Below are 24,023 nucleotides of genomic sequence, written 5' to 3'. Positions count from 1 at the left end.
ATACGTGATCCTCTTAGCTCGCATGACTGCCCTGAGGACCAAATTACATCATGGATTAAAGCCTCTGATAGTGCAAAGGGTGATTATTGATAATTCTGCTGTGTTCAGAAGAATGTGGGCTGTTTCCAGAGCTCACCCTGGATGGGCAAGGCTGCATGGGAGGAGCCTTGCTGGCTGGGTAGAGGTGGCTTTGATGCTTTATACATTCTCCTTCCAAGCACTGGTGTTTCCTCAGCAGCATCATTGCTTCCAGAGGCACTGTCTTAGTGCAATCAGCTAGGCCTCTCCTGCCCTGAGTAACTGTTGCTACCTGCAGGACCTACACCAGAGTGCTCCTACCTACTCTTGAAAGAAACACATGGCAGCTTGGAGAAGCCTCCCACAGCCACTCATAGCCAAGACAGGCTTCTCTGGCATCCAGCTTCCAGGATGGCACAGCTGGGACAATTCTTTGTATGACAAGGTCAGGCCACCAGCACTGGTTACCACGAATGGCCTAAAGTCTTCAAGGGTTTGCAACATGCAGAGGGTGGCCCTCTGGGCACCTTTCCCTGGTGAGGTCCTAGGAACAGTGGCCCTTACATTGGGGTTCATGATGACACCCTGGGAGGCCATTGACTTCACAGGAGCAAGCCTCTGGGGGCCACTATCAGACCTTGATATCTTTCTGGGGTGTGAGCATCCTTGAGAACTCTGGGCAACTTTATCCATAATGGCTCATGTTAAGGACTTAGAGGCAACCAGCTAGTCTTAAGGATGATGCAGACACCTTCAGCTGAGGAGTGGGCAGCTCAGCTCAAGTTCAAGTCCTTCTCCTTTGTCTAACAGTCTCCTAGAGCTTGGTGAAAAATTCATTGTCACCTTACTTGCATTTCCATGCTTCTTTGTGCATATATTGTGTGTAGCATTTATCACAATCTGTGAAAGTATATATGTATATTTCTTGTTGCTCAGAAGACTGTGAGCTCCTAGGGAACAGGGAATAAACACTGTCCACCTATCACAGGGCCTGGCATGTAACAGCCTCAGTCACTGTCTATGAAGTACATGATTTCTTCATCAATTCGTTCAACGAGTTTGTGTTACATATCTGCTCTGGGACAGGCACTGTACAAAGCACTGGGGACACGGTGATGAATGAGACAAAGACCAGATTCCACGGAGCTTACCTTCTTGTGGGGAAAGACAGGGAATGCAAACACATTGTCTTTAGTAACCATCACATGTCAGTGTGTGCCCTGAGGATAAAGGGTGCCAGGTGGGAGGGAGGACTCCTTCAGACTCAGTGGCAGGAGAGGCCTCTGTGAGGTGGTCACATTTGAGCAGCTTCTGAGTGAAGCGGGAGAGTGCCACTAGGGGATCTGGAGGCCATGTGTCCTGAGTAGAGGAAGTAGCAAGAAGGAAGGCTTCAGGGAGTAACCCTGATGTCCCCCGCGGCCAGCAAGGAAGCCGGACAGGGAATGGGGGAGTGGTAGGAGGCAGGATTCAGGGGACCCAAGGGAGCCTGATGATGCAGGATCGTGGAGAGGAGGCTGGATTCCACCCTAAGTGAGAGGACGAGCCACTGGAGATTTTTGAGCAGGGGAATAATGTGATCTGATTAGTGTTTCAAATTGCTTCGAGAGAATTAATGGGAGAAGTTCAAGGGTAAAGCAGTGAGAGCAGTTAGGTGGTGATTATTAGACCAAAGACATGTTGAAGGATTTGACTTGGATGGTCACACCCTGGACCATGCAGATACAGAGCCTGGTCAGGTGCAGGATATATTTGACTGTCTATTTTTAGGCTGCAGGAAGAAAGAAAGCTCTTAGATGGAAAAGAGCTTAGGGCTGGAAACAGCAGTCTCCAGTTCTCAGCATTATGATGGAAATCTGGGCAAGGGAAGAAATAAACAGTGTTCAAGGATCAGAGCAGACATGCCAGCTTAGGTGTGTGGCCCCTCCTTGAAAGAGGATGGGGAGGAGGGGGAGGCTGGGGCCTGGAGGGCACCATGACTGCTTAGCCAGGACCCACTCTGCCCCCACCTCACGTTTTCCCCAAAGCCCCACCAGGTGGTGCAGGGGCTGGGATTCTGGCAACAAAAAGTGCTGAGACCTTCACCTCAGCACCAGCAGCTGCTGCATCGCCACTGACCCCATCCCCAGGCGGAGCACAGGGGAAAAGGAAATCCTAGCAGAAATAACACCCCCCCCCCCCCACCAAGCCAGGCCTGCACCTGCAGTGCTGATGGGGGCAGGAATGCAGAGCTTCCTCTCCAGGAAACAGGACACCTTCCGTGGTCTCCCAGGCTCTCTGCAAAGAGCTGGCTACAGGGTTTTTTTGTGGAAGCTGGCCCCATGCTGGGTACCCAACCTCAGGGCTGAGCACAGCTCCCTGAACTGAAGCCCTCCAGCTCCTGGGTGTCACTTTTATTTACTCGCCGTTGCCAAGGGCTACCTGGGAACGGCAACGAAAGTGCTCACGTAAGGGTCTGAGGAGGTTTATTCCACTTTCATCTTAGTGCTCGTTAAAAAGCATGTAAAAAAGAATGCTGGGAGGTGATCCAGAGCAGACCTAGCCGAGAGAGTGCAGAACTCCTACACAGAAACTGCCGAGGGGTATTTATGAGCATCAGAGTGAGGCCAGATGGCACTGCCTAACAGCCAGGGCCCAAGGAAACCCGGGCCAATGCCCCCAGCATGTCCCCAAAGCTCGCTCACACACCTACTTCACAAAAACCTTTTTCTTCCAATCAGCCGTGCCCTCAGCCCTCTACCCATGAAGACACACACATTTCCTGTACCCCGCCCCCCCACCTGGCATGTCCTCTTAGTCTTCCTAAATCTTTCCCATCCTTGAAGGCACATAGTTAATCCCACCATTAGCAGTCTGCCCTTCCTGGTTTGGCTCGTGTAAAACTTCCGGTAATGGACCCCAAAGACATCCATGTCCTATTCCCATCAATCTATGACTATGTTACTTTAAAAGGTGAAAGGGACTTTGCAGATGTGATTAAGGACCTTGGGATGGGGAGATGATCTGGACTGTTTGTATGGGTCCAACATAATCACACCTGTCCTTATAAGAGGGACATGGAAGGATTAGATCTGGAAAGATGAGATGTGACAACAGAACCAGAGGTTGGAATGATGCCCTTTGAGGATGGAGGGAGGGACCACGAGCTAAGGGAATGCAGGCAGATTCTAGGTGTGGATGACCCAAGGACATGAATGTGCCCCTGAAGCTTCCAGAAAGAATGCAGCTATGCCAACACCTTGATTTCAGAGTTCTGACTTCCAGAAATGTAAAAGAATACATAGTTACAATGGAATATTACTAAGTCATAAAAAGAAGTGAACTTGAGTTATTTGTAGTGAGGTGGATGGACCTAGAGTCTGTCATACAGAGTGAAGTAAATCAGAAAGAGAAAAACAAATACCAAATGCTAACACATATATATAGAATCTAGAAAAATGGTACTGATGAACCTAGTGGCAGGGCAGGAATAGAGATGCAGATGAAGAGAACGGACTTGAGGACACGGGGAAGGGGCGGGGAAAGGGGAAGCTGGGATGTAGTAAGAGAGTAGCGATGATATATACACACTACCAAATGTAAAATAGATGGCTAGTGGGAAGCTGCTGCAGAGCACAGGGAGATGGGCTCAATGCTTTGTGAAGACCTAAAGGTGTGGCATAGGGAGGGTGGGAGGGAGGCTCAAGAAGGACGGGATATAGGGGTATATGTATACATATAGCTGATTCACTTTGTTGTACAGCAGAAACTAACACAATATTGTAAAACAATTAGACTCCAATAAAGAAGAAAACTTTTTTTAAAAAACTGAATACACCTGTATGGTTTTAAGCCACTAAGTTTGTAGCAATTTGTTACAGCAGCCGTAGGAAACTGGTGCACTCTTCCTTTCTGGATGTGCCCGTGCCACTCACTGTGCTATTTCAGCACGTTTGCCTCATTCTTCCCCAGATCTAGCTCTTGTCTCCTCAACTGGCCTGGTTGCCCCCAGAATTCAGGGGACACAACTTACATAGCTCATGTTTGTCCTTAGGGTTTAATGTAGGGCTTAGCACATAACACACACTCTGTAAGTACTTGGAGAAGGAACCGTAGAAGAAGAAGCACCATAGAAGAATGCGAGCCCCAAGGCCGCTGTACATTTCACCCCTGCCTGCCCTGCTGAATGTGTTCTTACATTCAAGAACTTCCTTAGGGCTTCTATGGTCCAGGCCCTGTGTGAGATTTAGAAATATAATGGTGAACTGGACAGGTAGGGCTCCTTTTAGAGGACGTTTGCAGGCTAGTGGGAAGGACTGGCAGGCAATGGCAGTGAACTGTGTGCTTGGGGAGCTATGGGAGCCTGGCAGAGGCAACAATTAGTCTGTAGAATCAAGGAAGTCTTCCTGGAGGAAGTGACATTGAAGGCGAGATCAGGAGGATGGGTAAGAGTTACTAAGGTGGAGAGAACTGAGAATGTGATGGGATGGGGCATAAAAATAATGTACAACACCACACAGAGGAGGGTATTTGTACACCCAAGTTCATGGCAGCATTATTCACAATAGCCCAAAGGTGGAAGCAACCCATGTCCACTGACATATGATTGGAGAAACAGAATGTGGTATATACATACAATGGAATATTTTTCAGCCTTTAAAAGGAAGGAAATTCTGTCACATGCTACCATACGAATGAAACTTGAGGACGTTATTCTAAGTGAAATTAGCCAGTCACCAAAAAAACAAATACTATCCAATTCCACTCACATGAGGTACTTAGACTAGCTATATACACAGAGAAAAAAAACAGAATAGTGGCTGCCAGGAGCCGGGGGGGAAGGATGGATGGGGAGTTGTTTAATGGGCTCAGAATTTCAGTTTTGCAAAATGAAAAGAGTTCTGCGGGTGGGTGGTGGTGATGGTTGCCCAACAGCGCAAACGTGCTTAATGCCACTTACACTGAAAAATGGTAAAATGGGACATTTCATTTTAAGTGTTTTACTGCAATTAAAAAAATTAATTAATTAAAATTAAAAAACCCCCAGAGGTTTTGGCCTCTGTACACAAGTATCTATTTAATCATCATTAAGCATCTTCCATCCGTAAAGACACATAAGACCTGCTTCCTGCCTTGGAAGCCTCATAGTTAACAAGCGAGAAATCACATGAAACAAAGTAACTCCTTTGTTGGAGTTCCTCAGTTGTCTGTTGTCCTTGGCCATCTTCCATTCCGCCAGTGTAAGAGTTTCCCTTGTATCCACCAAACTGCAGCCTTTCTGATTTCTGGCATCTCTATAGGAACACCCCCCCCCCCCAAAAAGCTGGGGCATTTCACAAATATGACAGGGTGGTGACTGTTGTTGGGTGCAGTCTTGCCCTTGCTTCTCTGTGGATCTCTGGAACTTGGATGCCTCTAACGATGCTTGACTGGGATGCCAGCAGAATGAGTCGCCAGCTTGCACTCAGCTTTGGATGGTCCTAGGGCAAGCTGCACTTTCTTCAGCAGTGCAGTTAGGATCAGCTCTTTCTGTAGCTGGTGGGGAAAACAGACACTCTCTTAAGGCCCAGACCCTTCAGAGGGGACCCCCAGCAGAGGGACAAGACCCCTAATCACACAGGCCTCTGACTGGCTCCCTTCCCCGACAGGGACCATGGATGCACTACAGGAGGAGGAGATGGCGTCCAGGGCAGACTTGCTCTGCACCAGGGTGCCCTGTTCCCCTCCTATCCTCAGACCCTGTGCCTGAGCCTGGCTTGCATGCCAGGCTCATTGTTCACATACAGAGATTTCTTTCCCATTCTCTCTCCTTTCTGTGGGGATCCCTCCCCATTCAGTCCATCAGATACATCAGTGAAGCTCTGAATTCCAAATCAGATTATTTCCCATGGAGCTCCCAGGCCCCAGGAAAATCACAGGATGTTGCTTGACACCTGTAACCAAGTACCTGAACGTTTCATGACAGTTAGAGTGATTTTCTCTGCCCAGAGCACAGAGAAGGCCTTCAGGGCAGTGTTGCTTAACCTCAAAGTTGTCATATTCTAGTCTCAGCCAAGCCACCCTTTTACACCAATCTGTACTACAATCTTATAAGTGTTTTCTTAGCACTTTTGAATTACATGGTGCAGGAGAATAGAGGTGGGACAGATTGATTCTGTCTGGGGGAGGTTATTCAAGAGAAAGGAGTAGAGATGGGGTGACACCGATTCTCCTTGAACTCAATCGAACAGCGTGCTTGGTAGTCAGAGCCCTGTCACCACTTGTCTCATTACTGTACACTTCACACGTCCTGCAGGTCAACCTCCTCCTCAAACACGAGAGCATGAAACTGGAATGAGTCAGCTGGGCAAGAGGGAGAGCCTTGGACTTGGAGCCGTGGGACATGGGCTGACATCCTGACACCACCCAGGTCCTTCAGCCTCTCAGCTTTGCTTCTGACTACCTTCAGGAGGACACATACCACCACCAATACTTTCACTGCCTTCCTTTCAGGACCTCCGTGAGACTCAAATGGGATGGCATGTGAGAAAATGCTTTGAAAGTTATCTAACGTTCTGCACATATAAAATAAGAATAAAAAGGATAATAACACAATACAAAATGTTCATTATAAAAAAACAGTAATGATAAAAACAGCATAAATCACTGAGTCTATGAAACAGCTGGTTGCTCTCTTCCAATTAGCATGTTAGAGTATTTGTCATGGCCAGAGAAGCCTTAGTTTGGGGAGGAAAGTCTCAAAACCACATAGAAGTGTCTGTCTGAGTTATGGGTCAGGAAAGATAGAGGGTGTGTTCTCACACTGAGCTGTTGGAAGGTATCCTGAGTGACCTGAATGTCAACCCACTGTGCTAGTTGCTCCAAAACTGAAAAAAAAAATCTCAGAAGATGCTTCATGTCAGATTCTCGTAGAATGCAAGAGTCAACAAGCAGGCACTTTTCCACTTGATCCACAGTTTTCTAGAATAGAGCTCCTGTAAGAGCAGAGACTCAGTCCCCACTGCTCTACCCACAGGGTTGGCTCTCACCTCTCTGTTTCCTCCCAATTCGCTTGTCCAGAGAGGCTCCCCTCACTCACTGCCCTGTGATGCAGGAAGCAGAGGAGGCTATTGGCTCACACCACACTCAGCTAAATGAGAGAGTTGTTAACAGTGAGGTCGGGGAAGGTCAGGTAAGCTGAGCAGGCCCCACGTTGCCATGGAGTTTGTTGAATTAGACACAGAACAAGGAGATGCTGGTAAGATGAAGTGACCCTGGCTGCCTGAGTTACATATTCTCCCTGCCAAAGGTGCACACACAAAACTCTGCTAGAAAAGCACCTGGCCTGGCCTTCTTCTCCTTTGGCTTGTGGGAATACGGGTTCTGGGGCTGGGGAGGGAGTGGGGTGTCTTAGGTTCAGGGGGAAATCATGGAAAGATTCAGCTGGGAGGACTGAAATAAAGTCCTTACAAAGCACTTGTGTTGAACCTGGAAATCAAGGGCAGACAGTCCCGCAAATACAAAGGGCAGGACAAAGACTAACACGGCTAGTTGGAGCTGAGAATCAGAGCCAGTGTGGAGAGGTGTAGACGATGTGTAGATGGTGACTGGTGAGGGACTTGCAATACAAGTCTTGTCTTTGTTGACTGTCAGCTCCAAGGTGTAGAGTCCGGTAGGGGTGGCGTAAAGGCAAAGCCTGGGGATCAAGCCCGTCTGCACCTTTGAAATCACTTACACACACTTTTAACTTTCATTTCTCACCATCCGTACTCCCAGCTCTCCACACAAGACCTGCCTTGCTGCTAAAATGTCTTCACAGTCAGCACCCATTTCTCAGATCTGCTTGGCAGATGGGCCTGTTGTTTGATGCGAAACTCACCCTTATAGAGAAGTCAGTTCCCATACTGGGTGCAACCTCATACTTTATCACCTCTTCCAACATGCAATCCCACAGACAGGCTTCCTAGGTAAGTTGCTAAGAAGTGTTTATCACGGAAACACTTGCCCACATTTTCATGGGAGAAGAAGCAGCACTAAATTGCCTCTAGGAAAAACGTGGGTGGTTGAGAGACCCTGATGACACTTGACTCAAGGTTTGTATTGTGTTTTATTATTGCTGATTTCAGAGCACGATAAGCAATATCCTAGTTAATTTATCATTGGCTTTCACCTTATACTTCTGCAATATTTGCAATTTTTCCCCTCCTCGTCCCCAGAAGAGAATAGCAAATATTTTACTTTATTAAGCACTTTATGAACAAGATTCAGAGATTTAAGACCTCGTATCTAGTAACATCCCAGTGTTAGGGTTTTGGAAGTGGCCTTTCTATATTTTGGTGTTTTTCAGGTTTCTTTTGTGGGCTAGGCAGTTTCTCTGGTCTAGGTTTTCTTCCTTTTCTCAATATCCAATGTATTCACTGATTACTTCTGAGAATATACAACATACTAGGTACCCTTCTAAGTGCTGAACCACAGTAATAAATACAACCATCAAAAATCTCTGTCCTTGGGCTTCCCTGATGGTGCAGTGGTTAAGAATCCGCCTGCCAATGCAGGGACACAGATTCAACCCTTGGGTCGGAAGGTCCCACATGCTGCAAAGCAACTAAGCCAGTGAGCCACAACTGCTGAGCCCATGAGCCGCAACTACTGAAGCCTGTGTGCCTAGAGCCTGTGCTCCACAACAAGAGAAGCCACTGCAATGAGAAACCCGCAGACCACAACGAAGAGTAGCCCCACTCACCACAACTGGAGAAAGCCTGCGAGCAGCAACGAAGACCCAATACAGCCAAAAATAAATAAATAATAAAATAAATCTTAAAAAAAAAATCTCTGTCCTCATTGTGATAGGGACAGAGTAAAGGGACAAAGTAGGTGATTAAATAGTTAATCCCACTAAGGGATCATAAGTAAAGGAAAAAGTATGAGAGACCCCTGTAAGTTAATGATCACTCAAGAAAGCGAGTTTGCTTAACCATGAAACCAAGCAGGCTTGCTTAGCAGGAAAACCATGCAACAAAAGCATGAGACATGCCCCCAAACAAAACAATGGTTGACTGAGACCCACACCCTGCCCAGTGAGCTCAGTAAGTTAATGATTCCTAGCATATGTTCCTCTGGGGACACTAAAAACAAAAATATAAGAAAAAGGTGACATCATCCTGAAACCTGAGATGATTCATGGCATTTTAGTACGTTACTGCCTTTTTGCTCATTTCCATTGCCCCATGACAGACCCAATTTGATCATGTAGGGACAAGGAAACTCTTCCACCCAATGTGGAGGAGGAGTTGATGATGGAAGTGTGATGTCTACTCAAGAATGAGGAAGAAGGTGGACTTTTCTCTCTCTTCACTTTTCCTTTGATTATAAAACTGTAGCCCACTAAGTTCTCCAGGCCACACACCCTTGCCCTACCACTTGTATCTCTCACAAGCGTCCTAGAATAATAAACTCTTTCCTTACCTGTCACTCTGCCTCTTCCTGAGTTCTTTCTGCACCAAGACAGAAGAACCTATGCTTCACCAAGTCCTGAAACATGTTCTGTGGTTTTAACTGGGTTTACTTTCTATTGGGATAGACCAGCAATAAACAAGATAAGTAAGTAAAATATATAGTAGACAATGTTATTTGGAGAAAAAAATAAAGGAGGAAATGGGGATATAAAAATTGGCCCATGGAGGATTAAAAAAACCTTAGTGAAAAAAATGACACTTGAGTAAAGACCAAAAAGAAAGTGAGGGAGCTGGCCATGGGGATACCTGGGGGAAGAACATTTTTTGTAGAGAGAAAAGCAAGTGCAAAGGCCCTGAAGCACGAGTGGGCTTGGCAGATCTATGAAACTGCAGGGAGATCAGTGTGGCTGGAGCAGAGTTAACAAGCAGAGTAGAAGGGGATGTGGTCACAGAGGAAATGGGAGTCAGATTGTGCTGAGTGCTCTCTCTGGGTCAGTGGAAGGACTTGGGTTTTTACCCTGAAGCGTTAGAAGCATCAGAGGCTTTTGAGCAGATCATTCTGACTGCTGAGTTGAAAATAATGCATGAAGGACCAAGAACAGAATCAGGCAAAAAAATTAAGAAGCTAATACAGTAATTAAGGCAAGAGATGAAGGTGGCTTGGTCCGAGGTAGTGATGGTGGAGGTGGTGAGAAGTAATCAATTTCTGAATACAGTTTGAGAGTGAGAGGATTTTTTTGGGAGATCAGATGTGGTGAGTGGGAGAAAGGGGAGAGTCACCAAGACTTTGAGCCAGAACAACAGGCAGAATGGAGTTGACCTAAATGGAGATGCAGGAGGTACAGGAGAGGATGGTTTAGGAAGGAAGTCAGGAGCTCATGTTTGAACATGTTGGTTTTGTGATGCCTATCATAGTTTCAGTAGGTCAAGCTGGCAATAGATGTTTGGATCCGGAGCAGAGGGGGAGGAATGCATTGGGCATGATATTTAAAGCCACAAGACTCGATGAGCTTCCCAAGGCCATATGTATGTGGCTAGAAAAGAGAAGAGTGCCAAGGACTGAGCCCAGAGAAGCTCCAACATTTGGAGGTTGAGCAGATGAAGAGGAATCAACAAAAGGAACTTTAGACAAAGCAACCAGAGAATTTAAAGGAAAACAAGTGAATATGGTATTTTAAAAGCCAAGTGAAGAAAGTATTTCAAGGGGGGAGGGATTGATGGGGTCAAATATTACTGTTGATAGATCAGATAGTATGAGGAGTATGGCCATTATGTTTAGGGTGATCTTGATAAGAGCTTTTGATAAAGTGGTAGGAGAAAAATTCCTGATTGGAGTGTGCTAGACAGAGATGGGAGGAGGGAAAATTAGAGAAAGTGAATGTCAGTAACTTTGCAGATGAATTTTGCTGTAAAGGCAAAGGAAGGAAATGGAGGTGACTGTAAGAAAAGGGTCAAGTGAGTTTTTTTTTAAATATGGAATTCACAGCATGGATGAATGCTGATAAAAATGATCCAGAAGAGAAGAGAAAGATGATGTTTCAAGAAAAAGAGAGGATGGTTACTGCACAAATTTCTCAAATAGGAATAAGAAGATGGGTACCAGTACATGGATGAGCTATTGGCCTTGATTGGGTCATGGATAGTTCACGCTCCTTACTATACAGAGGGAAGACAATTTATATGCAAATGATTTGGTACCCAAGTGAGGGCTTGGAAAAGTAAGATCAGCTCCTGGGACAGATAACAGAAAAGCATGCCAACCACACCAGAATCCCCCGGGGGAGGGGAGGTGGCACCACTGATTAGAAGACATACTGCTGCTGCAATTTGAAATAATCTGGCAGATAGAAATAAGGTTAGGACACAAGGCCTTCAGGCTGTTTGTATCTATTGCTTTCTATCACCTTGATATGAGTTATGTGGAAGCAAAATATTTCCTTATACTAGGTATTAACCTACTGGTTTATTTTAAACTATAGACCCAAGGGACATGTTCTGACCAATTACACCGTGCCTGGAACAGAGCAGTTCCTCCCTAAATACTTGTTACAGGAATGAACACAGGAATGCATGAAAGTATGAATAAGTGAATTACAGTCTTGACCTTCTATCTGATATCAGCCTACGAAGATAAGCAATAGCTCCATATTATTTTTGTCTGCCTTAGAAAAATACTATAGACTAGCTGAAGTATCTTAGGCTTTGGAGTTGGACGGATATAAGTTGGATACCCAGGTTGCATCTCAATTAGATGTTTTCCTTAACCTACATGAGTCTTATCTATAAAATGGGAATAGAATAGTTCCTAACTTGCAGAGTTGTTGTGAAAAAGAAATCAAACCAAGACTATTAAGCGCCTAGTAAATTGCCTGACACATACTAGATGTTAAATAAATCCTTGCTGAAAAACAGCTCTGCTCAATGACCTTGTAAAATTCACTAACTTTTCTTCTGCAACATCTTTAAATTTCAACCCTGAGATAAAGAGTTCTAGAAGGTTCTCATCAGCTATGGAAAGTCTTGCTTCTTTCTTCGAATGTAAAAGTTATTTCTTCTCCTTCACTCCAACTTGGAGATTAGTTCTTACATTTTGGATGGCTTCTCTTTGTTTTTTAGCTTTGGCCTTTTTTTTTTATTATTATTTTTAATCTGCAAAGTCCTGTTTTCCCAATGGCTATAAGATGGAGATTTGGGGATCCTGTGTTACTTTAAGTGACACTTCACACTAGAACACATTTCTTAGATATGTAAGAGGGGAGAGATGTGAGACACTGAGACACAGGGGTCCTGGACCACACCCCACAAAGATCCGCTTTGTTGCACCAAGAGAGAGCTGTCCACTGCATCAGTGAGAGGAATTCCTTCAAGCTTTCTTTATCCCCATTAATCACATGTGACTAAAAGGAGGTTTGTTTGATGTGTCTCTGCAGACAAGGTCAAGAACATTTGGCAGGGATTGTTGCAGGCATTAAGGATGTTCTTACCGATTCCCAAAGAGGCTTGTAGTGAGAAGTGTTTCTCAGGAACCCAGGGCCACTTGCAAGGGCTGCTTAATAATCTGAGAGGAAATTCGCCGCTTAGTATCAGGATTCCCCATGTTTTTAACAACCAAGAAAGGATGGTTTATCCATAAGGAAGCTTTGGTGGAACTAGAAGAATGTGAAAGAATGGAGGGGAGACCATGCACGAATGTAGGCAAAGAAAACCTGATGTTAGAGCAGCACTCTGGCCAGTGGAAAACAGCAACATCCAAGTTCAAGTGGGAGTGTTCTCCCCAAGGGCTCTGACCCCTCCCCTAACACAAACATACCCATGAGCCTCCCACTCCAGAGACTCCCAACAGCCCTTCTCCTGAGACACTGAGCTCTGCTCAGGCTGCACAGACCCTAACTTTTGCCTAGTACGAACATTTTGTGGTTGTAGAGCCAATATTCCCAACTTGGGTGATTCCCAGCCTTTTCAAACCAGGTGCCATTGCTCTGGCAGCATCTTGAGGAGCCCAGAGTAGCTGCTCAAAGCAGAGGCCACTTCTCAAGCCTCCTTGACACCACAAGTGCTGATGAGACAGATATCTCAAGGACACCATAGCCCTTTTCCACGAACTACCTGTTGGGATGCTATCCCACACTGCTCCCATCTCTACACATTTCCCCACAAAGAATGAGGGTTTTGAGATGGAGCAGAAGCCTAGAGGAAACTGACAAAGTCAGTGGGACAAAGGATTGAAGTCTAAGAAGAGTGGAGGACGACACCAGTAACACCACCACCAACGATGTTCGTAGACTAATATGTGAGGCTCTGGACTGACTGTCTTATCTCAGTTTTGGTAACAACCATGAGACAAAGGTACTGTCATTATCCCCACTGTAGAAAAGATGAAGCTAAACCTTGGAAAGGTTGGGTACTTTGCCAAAGTAATATGAATACTAAGTGATGATCCTGGTGTTAGAAGCCCGTAAGCCCATGTTCTTAACTAGGTGACATGGCTACCTTGTAAGCAAGAAAGGGACAACACAGAGGTGGTGGTTAGGTAAACACCTCTGGCCTTTCTCTAGGACATGACTTGATTCCAGCCCAGCCACAGGAATGAGGAACTGGGAGAAATTCAGGATGGGGAGAGTTTCATGCTCTGCCTCGCTTTTGCCTCCTCTGGAATGAGGCAAGTAGCAAGCGGTCTGTAGCTGCAGCTCATGTTTAAGAGGTTTGAGGAGCTAGCTATCCCCTCATGGAGGATGGAGACAGGTGAATGTTTGGGGAGTCTTATATTTAAAATGCAAGGTTGTGCTTTTTCTCAGAAAGTGAGGAGAATGCAAATACAAACATGCCCCTGATGGGAAAGTACCCACAGCCACCAGGTGCCCCTCCCATCACCCAGGGCAGCTGAGCTCCCATCCTCTGGCACTCTGGCCTCTCTGACAACATTCCCACTATTTCCATCAGCCCAAAGCAGAAGTATCAGAGGACTTCCCTGGTGGCACAGTGCTTAAGAATCCGCCTGCCAATGCAGGGGACAAGGGTTCAAGCCCTGGTCCGGGAAGATCCCACATGCCATAGAGCAACTAAGCCCATGCGCCACAACTACTAAGCCTACACTCTAGAGCCCGAGAGCAACAACCACTGAGCCTGTGTGCTGCAACTACTGAAGCCCACACACCTAGAGCCCGAGCTCTGCAACAAGGGAAGCCACTGCACTGAGAAGCCTGAGCACCACAACAAAGAGCAACCTGCACTCTATGCAACTAGAGAAAGCCCGCACGCAGCATCGCAGACCCAACACAGCCAATAAAATAAATAAATAAACAAATAAATAAACAAATAAATAAAAAAGCAGAACTAACAGAAACTTAGGAGCGTCATCTCATATCTCACTGAATGTCAGACTTTGAATAAGGACCATTCAGCGAAACTTGTCCTCCCAACCCAGAGATGGGATGCTCAGAGAATTCACCAGGATTTCTCAATGGAGTTTTTCAGAACAAGGCTACAGAGAATCCTTTCTAATCAGCAGCACCTGGTGAGTCTGAAGGCACTGTTAGAAAACATCAGGCCTTCTCCATCTCAGCCCTGAGTTGGAGACACAAACTGAAAACATAGTCCTGGTTTCAAGTGTCTCACTCACAGTTTATCAGCCTCACTGTGTGTGGGGCACCGACTGAAGGGTGTGTGAATCAGACCAGCACATCACAATCTACCTGAGCAGACTTGGAGGACAAGACCAGGTTGCAATTCTTGTCCCCAAGAAAGGTTTCTTTTATAGATTCCAGAAACCATCTGAGTCTGAGGGCAATTTTATATACAATAAAGGACAGTGTGACTCCAAGGAGTCTCATAGCCAGTGTATGAGGTCCCTTTTGGTTTTGTTTCTGGTCATTGCTCCTACGTAAGATTATGTCCAGAGACCTGAAGCATCGCTGTGTGCTTGGCCACCTATGGGATCCTGACCCAAGTTTGACTCACAGTCGTGGGGTCATCAGATACCCAATCTCACAAGGGGCACAAACTCGGGGGCAGCCAGACTGTGTGTCTGCTCAGCGATCACATCCCTCCCCCGCCACAGGTGAGCACAGACCGTTTTAGGCTGCAGAGACCTCTCAAGGTCAGGCCCCAGTGCCACTCTCAGGCTTGTTTCCAAAGAGCCTGGCTGCTGTCTCCCAAGACTCAAAGATCACACAGCTTTGCTCTCTCTCCTCCAAGGGCCGATCAAGAGGCTTAAGCTGAAGCAGGAGGGATTTGGGGTTTGAGCAGCTTTTAAGGAAGCCTGTGAGACCTGATTGGAAAAGGATGAGGAGCTTCATCTTCTCCAGGGGCTTATGGGCAGGTCCACTGGCTATCTTTTGGGGGGAATTTGAGAGCATCTTACCTGGAGGAAGGGGGTGGATTGGGAGTCCAGAGAAAAAGAGCTCTGTCCTTCCCTTCAGCTAGGGAGGCCAGTGGCAAATAAACGCCAGGATGAAATTAACTTTTTTGAATGTCAAGAATGGGGCAGCCAGCCAGGGACTCTCACTCTGAGAGCCTCTACTCTGAAGCCTGGAATCTTTGAGCAGGAAGCCCTGATGCAATCCCAGCCCCTGCTCTGCCCTCCCGTCCCCTCTTCCTCCCCTTTGCCGGCAAGGCTGTTCCCTGGCAGAACCCTAAAGCTGTCCCCTGACTGAGCCAAGTTGGCAGACACCCCAGCCAGGAAGCAGGGCTGTGGAGGTGATCACTTAGAGGTGACGTCACGTGAAGGAAGGCCCAGGAGCGTGTGCAACAGCAGGGGGTGAAAAGCGTAGTGCCTTTAGGTACGCCAGAGTGGGCCAAGCATGGTACGTCAGGGTGGGTGTGAGTGTGTCTGGAGATAAACAAAATAACAGGTCAGTGGTGAGGCCAAGTTACTGTGTCCACAGGAATCTGAAGCTGTCTGCAGGGACAAGAATTTCCATGAATCAGGTGAAGACTGTCATGCCATACTCAGCAAGGCAGCCAGCATTCAGAAAAGAAACCTATTTTCTGCTAATAATAATTGCATAAAAGGACCTAGGAGTAATTCTATCTTAGAAGGAAAAGGTTTAGAATTCAGCTCATGTCCACTGTTAACAACACATTCCCCATCCCTTCACCCACCACCCAGGCTCCCTAGGTCTTCCCTGGGGGGAAAGGAGGAATCTGTCTCTAGGGATTGGATCATAAACCACTGCCTTTCCCCGCTCACCCACACTCCCAATGCCTACAAGTCATGTAAACTCCCACATCCCAACTCTTAACCACATGCACAACTACACACACGCACACAAGCACCCCACTCATTGATCTGCTAACCACATTCACACGCAGCCTGATGGCACCCATGAACCCCTTCAGAAAACTGTTTTTAAATGCATAAAGTAAAATACATAGAATTACAAAGGAAAATAATTATATTGAAGTTCAGTTTTCAAAATATTTTAGAAATGAATCTGTGGTTTAGTAATATTTGTACTCCCTTATTAAAGCTTTAAATATCTAATGATGGATTTTATAACTAATGATGTAGTGACTATAAATGATATTTTGATATATCTGCAAGAACGTAAAATAATGTGAAATATTTGTGATTTCTACTGGTAATAAAATCATAGACATGGCTAATACTACTGTGGATTGCTGCCTACACTGATGTTGGAGGAAATGTCACAGTTCAGCTAGAAGTTAGTTTAGCTGGAATTAAATACAGATTTAATTTTCTTTTTCTGTTTCAAGTTCATGGACCCTCTGAATTCTTTCCAAGGCCACCTTGAATATCCATGGATCCCAGGTTAAAAGTTACCTGGACTTATCCATCGTATGTACTTACACTTACACAGCAATAAAAGCATTCATTCCTCATGCTGACAAACACTTCTCCACCATTTCTCTCTCTCTCTATAGACACACACACACACACACATTTATAAATCCTGTCTTAATGATACCCAACTCTCATTTATATATAGTTGTGTGATGGTAAATGTTTAACAACCAGCTCTCCAGGTAAAAAAGGTCCTGACTTACAGCATTTGCAACTTCTATGGTGTAAATACTCCCACCGTGGCCAATTTCAAGTTACCAATAGATGTCACTGAACTTCAAGTTGGGCAGAGAGGACAGGCAACACCTCTTTCCACCATATAGATAGAGTAGGTGTAAACAACCTCAGGATGCAGACAAGAGTAGAATGTAAAATAATTACAAAGGGATGAGTTTTAATTATTATTTTTATTCTTATATAATTTATGTCTTAAATACATTCAACTTAATTTTAAGAATGGCCAATTTTAACAACCAGCTTACATAACGCTTAAGTTTAATGATCGCTCTCACAGGCCAGTACAAACCAGCACCAGCACACACTACACATGCCTTCCTATTCATGCATGTACTACCCTCAGGATATTTTCTACACACACATCCAATCGTCCACTTATTCATTTATGTCTCTGAACCCCACTCATGTACATACACTCCACCAACACCTTCACGCGTTCTCACTGGTACACATATTCACAGCCCTGCTATCTGTCCATCTTAACAACAAGTTGTTCATATATACCCTTGATATACATGACACACATTGCTATTTATACATATTCACAAACTCACAATTCTTAGAAGTCCTCAAACTCATAAATCAACCCCAACTAATACCTGTTATAACATATTCAAACAACTAAACCTAGCTATGATATATCGTTCACACACATACCATTCCCACAGACCCTAAATCCCCACTTATCAAAAACATACACACTGGCACCCCATTCACAAACATTCCAAAAATTCTCAGACAGGTCCATGGACACACCCATACCATTCACACACACTCAGGCACTCACGGGACGCTAAGGTGCTTTTGTTACACACATACTCGAATCCCTACAATTTTCCTACACTCCCAATAATGAGCACATAACCAATCTCCATTTTGGGATTTTTTTTTAAAGCTTTATTTTTATTTTTTGGTAAATTTATTTGTTTATTGGCTGCGTTGGGTCTTCATTGCTGCGCAGGCTTTCTCCAGTTGCGGAGAGCGGGGGCTACTCTTCATTGCAGTGCTTCTCTTTGCCATGTTGTCTCTTGGTGGAGCACGGGCTCTAGGCAAGCAGCCTTCAGTAGTTCTGGCACATGGGCTCAGTAGTTGTGGTGCATGGGCTCTGGAGTACAGGCTCAGTAGTGGCACACGTGGGCTCAATAGTTGTGGTGCACGGGCTTAGTGCTCCGTGGCATGTGGGACCTTCCCAGCCCAGGGCTCGAACCCAGATTCCTAACCACTGCACAACCAGGGAAGCCCCTACCTCCATTTGTGACCCATGTGTTCGCCCACCTACCACCTATATTATTCACATGGATTCGTGCATACAGATCCCCACTTGGCACCTACACACACCACTCACACATTCTTCATATTCTTACACCCTCCTGACCCCCCAACACCTCCACACAAACACACGGATTGAAACCTGGCATCTCCTCCAAGGCAAGGCTGCGGTGGGCTCTGAGAGCACTTGAAGAGCTGAGCCAGAGGCCAGGGCTGGCTAGATGACCTCACACTGATACTTCAGGAAGGAGCAAGACAGCAACTTGGCTAGAGAGCCCATCACCTCTATGGAGCGCATTCCATCAGCATCTCCTCTTTTGCCTTTTGATTTCTGATTCATTGAACTTCAGATCCATTACATCTCTGCCAATAGGAGTGATGAGGCACACAAGGCTGTGAGGCGGGGTTGCAGAGAAGACCAAAGAAGCAGTTGGTCTGGTACCTTGAAAGCGAAGCCTGAGTCTAACAAAACTCTCACGTGAATGGAAGACTACGGCTCCTTGTCTCCGCAGGTCGGAGGTTTGGGCAAGTGCACGAGGCATTAGAAGTGTGTAACACACCAGGAGTGCTTGCTTCTCTTCTAAATAACTGGGCCCTGGGTCCTGAGAAGACACAAAGAGGAGGGGGGAAAGGATTGTGTGCTGGAAGCTATGGGGGGCTCTCTGAGTGGCGTTGGTAGGGGGTTCGGGGATTTGGGGTCACGGATGAGCTGGGCAATGTGGTCAGGAAGTCACATGGGGCCTCCAATCCAGGTATCCGCCCCTAATGGGCCAACCCCTCATGGTAAAGTGAGCAACTCACAACTCATGCGTGAGAACCCTTGATGGGTGGTCTCTGAGATGGGGCTGGAATCAGGGTCTCTGGCTTTCAGCTGGGGCTTTTCCACCTCAGAACAGATACTTAGTAAGTATTATACTTGCCCAATTGAGTTGAGGTCCTGGGAGGCCATATAATGCAGTCTATCTCCCAGGGAGTCCAGAGCACAGAGCCCTGAGGCAGCAGGGTTGGCCCTGCGAGTCCTGGCGCACCCAGCCAGGGGTCCCGCATCAGCCTCTAGTTCCATTTTGTTCCTTCCCAAGCAGCACAGCTTGACCCGTCAAAGTAGGGGCCCCTTCAAGGGGCAGTGGGAGGAGGAAAAGTTTGGCTTTGAGCCCTTGGCTGAGTTACAGATGAGCTGAGCGACACTGGATGATCCTGAGCCTCTCTGAGCCCCAGGTATCTCAGTGAAAACCCAAGTGTTTGTGCCAAGTGACCTTTGAGGTTTCTTCTGGCCCTGAGATTCTGGGATACTTATTACTGAGCAAGGCAGTGAAGTGCCCCGCACAGAGCCTGACCCAATGTAAAGCCTCATGAATAGTGGCTCTTACTATGTTTTCTGAATTGAATGAAGCACTTGTAGGGGGTTAGGATGAGAGAGATGTAAAAAGTAGGACATGTGGTCCCTGCCCTCATGTTGCTTGTAATCTAAACCAAGCCTAGGTCACTAGGTAGAGGCACATGGGTGAAAGATGAGGCCTAAGGCCTGCCTCCCGGCTACTGTGCAGCCCAAGAGAAGGACATGGCCAAACTGATACCACTGTGTGGCTCAGAAAACAGGCTCAGAGTTCAGAGGAGGGAGAGAGGGCTGGAGTAACCCAGGAAGTCTCCCTGGACAGGAGGACCGCGCCTGGCATTCTGGATGGGTGAAAACTGTGTGAGGAGCAGGACCCTATGGGCCTTCCCAGAACAGACCCCTCCACCACATCCTCTGCTTCAGCTTCTCTCAGGAGTACCCAGATGGTATTGTCTGATGCACATTTCCTGAGTTGTTCTACAGATGCTAAAACCTCCACCAAATGGAAGGTATTAACTACTTGATGACCATGAGTGCGTAGTCCCCAGGCCTCCTGGCGCCTAAGGATTGATAATGTTAACCCCTGTGATACCACCCTGTTCCCTCATCATCAACCCACCAGAGAACTGTGCACCAGCTGATCACATACGCTGGGAGGCTCCTCCCTCACCTGACCTTTAAAAATGCTTTCTTGAAACCCATCAGGGAGTTCACGTGTTTTGAGCACTCGCTACCCTGGACTTCTTGCTTGGTGCCCTGAAGTAAACACGGCACTTTCCTTCACCACACTGCGGTGTCAGTGAATTGGGTTTGCTGCACACAGGCAAGTGGATCCAAGTTTGCTTCAGTGACAACCAGACACAACAGGAAAAGAGCTTTGTGGCCTCAGCACTGCTCTTACACAACCAGTCGTTATGAAGCACTTACTTTGTGACAAGCACTGCTATTAAATGCTGGGGGCTGGGGCGGGGGTATAAAAATAAGCATCAAATAGTTTCTGTCCTCAAGGGGATCTGCTCTCCTAGAAAAGTCAGACTCATAAACAGGTACCTTCAGAAGTAGAGAAGTGTGACAGAAACGGGAAAGGGCCACTCTCTCCAGCTTTCCCGGGTGGGGATGTGGGGCAGGCGGGGGGGAGGTTTGGTGAGGCAATAGCAATGAAAACTAACCTTTATGAAGTGTTTGTTATGTGCCTCAGATGGTCTACATATATTACCCCATTTAGTATGCATGCGTGCCCTGTAAGGCAGGTACTATTCTTATATAGAGAGGAGGAAAAATTTGAAGCAGGGATGGGGAAAATTGCTGGTAACTGGGAAGCTCAATGTTAGAGCTGGCACTGTGGGGCCGAAGTCTCAAACAGTACCATCCAGATTGTCTCTGCCCTTGTCCACTTTCCCCTCTGCTGCCGAGTCTCCCAGAGCCAGCATCCTCCCGGCCCTCGGCCCCTCCCTGCCCCTTGGCAAGAGACCGGGCCCCTGCCCCGGTCAATGCCGTCCACGGGAGAGTCCGCCTCTCCGCAGCCAGGACTCACTCGGGTTGCCCAGAGCCTGCTGAAAGCCCACTCGCTCCACACATAATGGGGATTAGAATTCATTAATGCACTACAAATTAAAGTATTAATAACGGCTGCGGAGTTGAAATGAGAGCCAGGGAAGGGAATCGGGCGCGGGCCGCCCCTCCCGCGCCCCCACCCAGCGGCATTGTTCTGGCACCGGCGGTCCTGCGCTCTTTAATATGCTGTGACAGCCGCTGAAGTGACCCCAGACAATAAACAGGGCCTCCTAGTTAAGTATTAATCTGCCAAAACAATGACCTTCATCCACTAAAGAAGGGATGTTTTTAAAAACCTCAGGAGTGGAGGAAGGCTCATTTGCTCGCTCATTTAGCATGTTAAAAGGGTATTATTGCTACAAACAAGAAATCTAAATGAGGCCTGGGCAGGAGCCGCGGATAACACTCCTGATTAAAGGTGCAGGGTAAGGATGAACACGGGAGGCTGAATTCGTTATGGTTCCCCAATACGGCTGGACCTGGCTGCTGGGAGGATAAGAGCTGTGAGCCGAGGCTGGGACCGCAGGCGCTGTCCGGCAGGAGGAGCGGGGCCAGCGGCTGGGGCGCTGCCCACCCCGCCCGTCAGGGTGGGGCCTGGCCTAGGGGTGTTGGCGGCGACCTCAGAGGGAGGACCCCAGTGAGGTCACCTCAGGCGATCCCCTGGAGCCACCGCAGTCTCCGCTGGCATCTCTCATCCTGCCTCTGCCGGGCCGGTCAGCACTGCGGACAGTTCCTTTCCCGAGAGCCCTAGTAGTTCTCCATGGGGAAAGAGTCCCGCACGCAGGGAGAGAGGAGGCAGAAGAGAGGCGCGTGATTCACCTCTCTTGGACCCAGGATAAGGGCACCGCCTGAGATGTCACAGGAGAAGCTGGGCTGAGGAACAAGGTGTCTCCTCTTGTAGCCTGTGGTGGTCTGTCTAGGGAAGATGGAGCCTGGGTGAAGCCCTGAGCAGAGGGAGAAAAAAATATATAATTGAAGGAAAGAAACAAAAGGATACACACGTAACACCCACATTCAACAAATATAGAGGGAAGGGGGCTCTGCCACTTACCTGGTACCCCGTTAGGTTACATGGGGGACTGACAGGCAGCTAGATATAGTCACACAGATACAGCCCTAGGGATTTCCCACCAATGGAAAGAGGTGGGAATGACTCACAGGAAACCTACAGTCATGAAATAAAATTTTAAGAATACAGAATGATTCAGATATAAGTAATCATTGATAGCAGGAAACAGTGGTGAAATTACAGAATTAATTGAATACAGGATTGAATTGAATTAATGTAGTTACAGAATTAAAAGGGAATTGAATTACCCCAGGAGCTAACAGTGCTGGCACTTTCTTCTCTGGATTATGTTCTCCTTGAGGACAGGGACTCTGCTTATCTCTGTGTCTCCATCATTGAGTGCAGTTCTCGACACACACTAGATGTGGCAGAGACATGGCTGTTTGTTCCTCACACAGCTTCTTCTTCCTGGGCTAAAATGGATCAACATTTCTCAGCCTCCCTTGGAGTGAAATTGGAAGCATATGACTAAGTTTTGGCAAATGGGAACATAGGAGTAGGAATGATGTGTCACTTCTGGCCAGAGGCATGGAAGAGACAATTACCTCATCATGTCTCTCTTCACCTGCCTCAGCAACCTTGGCCGGTAAGTGATGAGAGGAGGCATCACAAGATGGAGGGAGCCTGGATCCCTGAGTCACTGGATAGGGAAGGACCCTGACCAACGCACATCAGACTCTTCAGACGTCTGTTGTGTTGCACCACTGAGATTTAGGGGCTTATCTATTGAGACATATAAATTATCCTGATTAATAAATAAAGCATTTAATAAATATTTGTTGTATTAATAAATGAGTATTCTCCTTTAATCCTCACAATAATTTTAACAATAACATAACATAGATACAGTTATTTCCATTTGACAGAGAAGGAAAGAGATTCAGAGTTAAGAAGTAGCAGAGTCAGAAGTTACATTTATGTCTTCAAATTCCATGCTCTTCTTACTACACTTGGCTGCCTTTTAAGAATATAGTCTGATGTATATTTTATATGAAATTTACCAAAAGGTACCTCAGTGTAATAGAGGGTAGGGACTTTCCAAATGAGAGGGCCCCCTGGTCATTATTGCTGTCAGGACAGGGTTGCCATCTTGGATGCCATTAAGGTTTTCTGAACTTAAGCACTTTGATAAAGAACTTCAGCCACCTGTTTTCTCTCCTTGGGGGAGGGGGACTTTCATCCTTCTATTTCCTTGCTCAGGAAAGAAAAATCTCCTCCCTCAAGCAGATGGTTAAGATCAGCCTCCTTGGAGAGACTGACCCATGCTGACTTTTGCATCTCACCTTCTGAATAGATTTGTCAACCACCCAACAGTTTTGGAACCTCTGGAGCCTGGCCTGTCTGAACTTAGGAAGCATGAAAATAGCTGAAGATAAATACTAACAAGTTGACTCACACTGTGAATCCTCTCCTCTACTTTTCCATGGCCACAAAGAAAGCAGAGGGTAGTATGTGGAGGGAGAAGACCTCCATCGCCAGCCAAGGGGGAAAGTGCTCAGGATATAGCAGGAAAGGGAGGTGTCTGAAGGATTGGAAATAAGTGAAATTTCTGGGAGGAAAACTAATAAGAAACAATCAAAATAGATAAGATTAGTTATCTGTAGAGAAATCCAGAAGGCAAGATTGCATTTTCCCCATTCAATATCTCTTTCCCGGGGAGGACTGGGTATTCAGTTCAGCTGGCAGAATAAACTTTTATTGAGTAAAGACTAGATGCCAAGCATGGGACACAGATATAAGTAAGAAGGATCAATACCCAGGCTGAATATCAAATGAAGCACTCTGCAATGCTGAGAAACACTTACCTCCCCCCAGGGCTGCTGCTAAACA

This window comes from Hippopotamus amphibius, chromosome 9 (genome assembly GCF_030028045.1).
Source record: "Hippopotamus amphibius kiboko isolate mHipAmp2 chromosome 9, mHipAmp2.hap2, whole genome shotgun sequence".
NCBI classification, from domain to species: Eukaryota; Metazoa; Chordata; class Mammalia; order Artiodactyla; family Hippopotamidae; genus Hippopotamus; species Hippopotamus amphibius.
The sequence above is the reverse complement of the archived record's forward strand: the minus strand, read 5'-3'. Positions refer to the sequence as shown.